Raw genomic sequence first — 5981 nt, forward strand, 5'->3', positions numbered from 1 at the left:
TTTTTTTTGAGATACAGTCTCACTCTCTCACCTAGGCTGGAGTGCAGTGGTGTGATCTCAGCTTACTGCAAACTTCGCCTCCCAGGTTCAAGCAATTCTCCCGCCTCAGCCTCCTGAGTAGCTGGGATTACAGGCGCCCATCATCATGCCTGGTTAAGTTTTGTGTTTTTGTTGAGATGCAGTTTCACCATGTTGGCCGGACTGGTCTCAAATTCCTGATCTCAGGTGATCCAACAGCTTTCTTGGCCCCCCAAAGTGTTGGGATTACAGGCATGAGCCACCGTGCCCGGCCAGCCCTCTCCCTTGTCTTTTTAAAAGTGGAACAGGGATACTTGTTTTATATTTATAGGCAAACAATTTATGGGGAAATTTTCCTCTTAGCTTTGCCCCACTGCCCCTGCAGCCCTTGGACTCCTTAGCACTCCCTCCCTGCCACTCCCAGCCACGGTATGAATTGGCCTTGTGCTGACTGCCAGGTAGCAGCAGTCTAATTTCTCTGCCTCGGTTTCATCATTTGTAGCCTGTGGAAAACATTTATGCCTCCCTTTCTTTCCTCCCGCCCCTCCAGAGATGTGATGTGGGTCAGGTGATATGTTAAGCCCTGGCAGGCAGCTTGCAAAGACAGGCAGGACTTCGGTGGACAGTGTGGGAGAGCTGTGGGCACAGGACCGAGATCACCCTGTCCACAGGAACCCTGGGGTGTGGATGGAGTAGGATGAAAATGGAACTTAGCATTGCCTTTGGGACCCTGTCAGCAGGTGCAACCCCTTGGGCTGTACACCTGACAGCGAAAGTTGGGGGATGTTGTTTAGAGAGTCATTCCACAAATGGGTATTCTCCAAGCTGGTTCCCTGACCCCACACTGGACAAGGTGCTATGCTTTCTGTCCTCAGGATGCTTATAAAGTGGCCAAGGGTGGGTAAGGTAGCAGGAGGAAAGTCTCAGTGGTGTGAATAACTAGCAGTTGCTGCTTTACCTTTTGTGCATTAGGTGCTGCGCTAGACATCTATTTATAGGTGAGAAAAACAAGGCTCAGGGGGGTTCACTGACTCCCCAGGGTCATCCAGTTTGGATGCCAGAGAAGGGATTTAAATTCACATCTGGGGCATTCCAAAGTCCATGTTCTTTCCAGGTGGGGAAACCTGGGCCTGAGCTCCACCAGGCCTCCTGGGACTCCCAGATCAACCCCTGCCTTTCAGGAGCTTTGTTGTGAAATGCCTTGACCATGTGATGTTTGTCTGTGCTTTTTTCTGCAGGAAGTCTTGGCTTTCTCTCCCTCCCCATCCTCTCAGCCCGTCCTGCCCCTGCCCGGAAGGCTGTGTGCTTCACTGGAGGGCCTCTCTGCAGTGAATGTACCCCCTGCTCCCCTCTGCTGGTCTGATCGCCTGTGCCTTCCCTTTGCCCTTCTTTTAGGCCACCTCCTTTGATTTGGGGAGGAGAGTGAGCCATTGGCAGGTGAGAGAAACCTGTGCTGAAAGGTGTAGGTGACTTTGGGCTTTTGCCCCAGTGGGGAGGTGCTGGCTGTTCCCAGGTGAGAATATGGACTGTGGGGAAGTACAGTGCCCTGTCACTCAAAGGGCATGGGCCTGGCTGCCAGCCGCCCTGAAGTCTGGTGTTGCTTCAAATGGGCTTGCTCTGTGACTATGTGCATGCCACTCCGCTTTCCGGGCCTGGGTGCCTCTCCGTAGCACAAGAGGTTTGTACCAGATGGTCCCTGAGGTCCTTTCAGCCCAACAGTTCTACAGTTTCAGATGCCTGATTGGGAAATCATTCCCCACTCCTCCTCTCTTCCTTTCCTCTGTTGCCTCTTTAAAATGAAGGTTTACTTTTCAGCTGGTGTTAATTGGAAAGCTTTAATGTATGCTTTGGAATGAGTGGGAGGAATTCCAAGGCCATAACTCCCTGAGTCCTCAAGCGTGGAAAGTTTTTCAGTAAGAACGAGTTCAAACAGGATCTCGAGGACCTGGGGACAGGACACAACCTTGGAGTGCTCATTCACCTCAGGGAACACAACTTGGCTCTTTGGAACCTGACTGGCGAAATCTGGCAGGACCTGGGTAGCAGAAAACTAGCAGGGCCAGAGCCCCTCTATCTGGGGACTGTTGCACCGCCAGCAGCCGCAGCCTTCCCCCCAAGCCTGCTCTCCTTACTCCTGTGCCAGCCCGTCACTCTCTCTTCCCCAGCTGCACCAGCCTGCACTCTAGCCCTGCCCCAAGTACATGTCATGTCCCTCTGGCCTGCCCTCTTTAGCTTAGGCCTTCCCTGTCCCCTCCTCCTCATGCTTAATTGATGTCACCCCCATGCTTTTGGGCCCAGTGTTTCCTTTCCACCAGCCCAGGCTGGGCTAGGGCAGGAGGCTGAGCTTGGCACAGGCCCATTTGGAGTGTAAAGTGGAATGCGGGGCTGGGAGGGCTGGGGGAGCATTGCCACTGATCCGTCAGTCAGTTCATGTTGACTGAGCCCCGTCACTTTCCTGGGGTGAGGCTGAGTTCTTCTGGCAAATCAAAAATATGTATACACAACACATCCCTTGGGGGAGCTGCCCATAACGGGGCAGACCAGCCCCCAGGAGGGACCCTTACAGAGTGGGGGTTGATAAACTGCCTGTGTAAGTGAGAGAGGCCGCTTGAGCCTGCAGAACTCAGGTGGGAGTGAGTGGGTCTGGGACCAGCCTTCCTCTGGCCACTGGCTCCTTTGCAGGTCGTGGCTCAGTCATAGGATGTGTCTGAGTTTCATCTTGTTGAGAAGGCTGGGGTGGGTCTTCCTGGAGTCCCTTCCAACTCTGCCTAGTTAATAGTCAGCATTTGTCAAGTGCTTTCTGTGTGTCAGGCGGCGTGAAGTGCTTGACAGACCTAATCCCATCTCGTTCTCCCAAAGCAAGGCTCTTATTTGCCCTTGTTTTGCTGATCTCAGGCTTAAAGCTGAGGCTGCAATCCAGTGGCCTTTAGGTCTGATCCAGGCCACAGATGCATTTTGTGTGGGCCCAACTGACACGCTGGAGAGATTTTTCAAAAATAGAGGATGCCGGCTTTTATTTTTTTTCTTCGAGACAGGCTCTTGCTCTGTTGCCGAGGCTAGGGTGCAGCGATGTGATCACAGCTTACTACAGCCTCGACCTCCCAAACTCAAGTGATCCTCCCACTTCAGCCTCCTGAGTAGCTGGGACCACAGGCACGTGCCACCACATCTAGCTAATTAAAAAAATTGTTTTTGTAGAGGCAAGGCCTCACTATGTTGCCCAGGCTGGTGTCAAACTCCTGAGCTCAAATGATCCTCCTGTCTTGGCCTCTCAGAGTGCAAGGGTTATAGACGTGAGCCACTGCACCTGGCAGATGTTGGCTTCTTAAACTTGGAAAGTCTAGTTACACCGAGGCTGTGATGCCTGGTGGCAGCAGTTGGCTGGATCTGACTCTCAGGTACCATCTTCATATGGGGCTATGCTTTCCTGACCCCTCTGTCTTGACACAGCATGGGGACATGCCCTTGTACCCAGCTGGCTTCGTGAATTTATGTTTTCCACCTTCTAAGTAAGTACTTGAGTTTGCAAACCTTGACTGAAGGCTATGATGTTATACTCTCAGTCACACAGCTACTGTTAGGGGCAGATTCTGGCTTGGGTCTATCTGACTTTAAACTGTGAACTATTCTGCTATTTTTCTGAGTTCTTTCTTTTCGTCCAGTCTGTCCAGTCCATCCTGTCCTGTCCTGCCCTGCCCTGTCCCGCCCCACCCCATCCCTCCCCTTCCTTCCCCTCCTCCCCTCTCCAAGAAAGAGAGAGTCTTGCTCTGTCGCCCAGGCTGATGTGCAGTGGCACAGTCATAGCTCAACTGCAGCGTTCATCTGCTGGGCCAACAGCAGACCAAGTCCTGAGAAGCTAGGACTACGGGCATACACCACCATGCCTGGCAAATTAAAAAAAATTTTTTTTTTGTAGAGATGGGGTCTTGCTATGTTGTCCAGGCTGGTCTCAAACAGGTCTCCTTTTGTCTTGGCCTTCTGAAGTGCTGGGATTATAGGTGTGAGACACCATGCCTGACCCTGAGTTATTTCTAAATCGCAACAGGGATTTTGGATCTTCTGTCTGAGGCTAGGAGACCCAGTTCAAGTCCATAGATAAGGAAGTTGGCAAGAACCTCTCTTAACAGAGAGGTTTGAGTCTCCATGTCTGTCTGAATGTGCTGCTGCAGGGAGGTGGCATCCACTCTTGGACGTTGCTCATGTTTTAGTCCAGAGTATGTCCTTTCTGAATTAATTAAACGTCATTGTTTTTCTCTACCGCTTGCTTTCTTACACCTTGGTTTCTATTTACTGGTGGGTTGAAAGCAGGTGACCCCGCCTCCCTGCTCCTTAGGAGAGCTGCCAAAATGCCACACAGAGAGCTTGCATTTTGCCCTAGGCACTTGGAGGCAGGAAACAGGGATGTCTCTTTGGACAGTGGATGCTTTAGGGTTGGTCAGGGGTCCCTGGGGGATAGGCAGGCAGGATGATAGGCCTCCCAAACAGGGAGGGGGCCCCACAAGGAGCACTGGTCGAGGTTGAGGCTTCCTGTGCTTAGGGTTGGTCTGTCCAGCTGTTTCCTCTGATAGAGTGGCTGGACAATGCCACAGTGACTCAACTTTAGCCCTGTCGACGAACAACAGGAGATTTGTCCAGGGTCAGCTCGGGAGCGGCGTCTGTGTCCCTCACCTGCATCCAAGCTGCCAGTTAGGAGGAACCTGTTGCCCCTTGAACCAGCTCCCTGCTTGTTTTTTGTGCCCCAAAGGCCTGTCCCAGTTGGACTGATTTCAGGCTGTTTTTGGTTTCCCCGTAGCTTGTCCTTAACCCTTCTTTGTGCCCAGCTGACCTACAGCTTCTGTGGCTCTGGGCTGACCAGCTGCCCGCCTGCCGTCCCAAGTCTGGCATTGCCAGACCTCCCTTGCCCTTGGCCTGAGGCTCAGTGGGTTTGGCACAGTCCTTAAAGGTTCTGAGTCGCTCTCCAGGCATTCAGGGCCTGGACGAGCTTCAGACGAGAGAGACAGCTGTATGATTCATTAATCTCCTCCAGTGTGTAGAGGATTAAACAATTTTTTGGTGGGTTTGTTATTATGTATTATGATTTTTTTGGAAAAATCTATCATTTATTGAGTATTTTCTAGGCTCCTGTCATGGTTACTAAGCGCTTCACGTGTATTGTCTACCTTAATCCTTGCAGGTACTCTCTGGAGAGGGATGATTACCCCCATTTGACAGATGAGTCTGAACTACCAGAGGCTAGGGAGCTTGCCCAAGGTCTCAGATCCTTCCCACTTCATATCCTGTGACACATGACTTAGGGAGGGATGAGGATGTGCGAAGGAGTTAAAAAAAAAATAGTTTGAGAACTGTTGATTGAAGAGGGGAGGTTTAAAAGGAACTGTGCAGGGAGGAGGCAGAGGTGAGCCGGGCTTGGCTCTTGCACTCCCGGAGTGCGGGAAGCAGGCAGGCCACCAGCTGCCTCTGATGTGAGACACAGTATGGTTGGTGCTAGCAGTGGAGCTGCCAGGGTAGTTTGGAAGCACATTTTCAGCTGGTATATGAGCAACTAGTACCAGACACTTCAAAACACAGGTGGGAAGATTCATCTGCAGCGTGACTTAAATTGTCCATGTAGAAAATACTGAGCTATAGTGCCGTTTATGTCTAGAGTTGCAAAAATGCAACATTGCTTAGAACTATTTTGGTGCAGTTATTTGGCAGTTCATATCAAGGGCCTTAGAAACATTCATTCATAATTCTGTTCTTTGGAGTTTATACTAAAGAAGTCATTATATTTATATTTTTTCATTGCAGAACTATTTATAGTAGCTAAAAATTGGAAGCATACTAAATGTCTGACAGTAGAAAATTAGTTACATAAATTTGAATACATTCTCTTTTTTTTAAAAATTTATTTTATTGCATTTTAGGTTTTGGGGTACATGTGAAGAAATGCAAGATTGTTGCATAGGTACACACATGGCAGT

General features: G+C 50.4%; 1 protein-coding gene across 3 annotated transcripts in view; it reads left to right on the plus strand.

The window, feature by feature from the left end:
* TSPAN9 (tetraspanin 9) overlaps positions 1–5981 on the plus strand; it is a 204931-nt gene that overhangs the window by 39757 nt on the left and 159193 nt on the right. Inside the window, exon 1 of one of the 3 annotated variants that reach the window (XM_037744827.1) lies at positions 1435–1455. The exons of the other annotated variants lie outside the window; for them this stretch is intronic. The gene's annotated coding sequence lies outside the window, so the exon portion shown is untranslated. Of the gene's footprint in view, positions 1–1434; positions 1456–5981 lie in introns of those variants that run through there. 3 annotated transcript variants of the gene reach the window in all.

This window comes from Cebus imitator, unplaced genomic scaffold (assembly GCF_001604975.1).
Source record: "Cebus imitator isolate Cc_AM_T3 unplaced genomic scaffold, Cebus_imitator-1.0 Scaffold187, whole genome shotgun sequence".
Lineage (NCBI taxonomy): Eukaryota > Metazoa > Chordata > Mammalia > Primates > Cebidae > Cebus > Cebus imitator.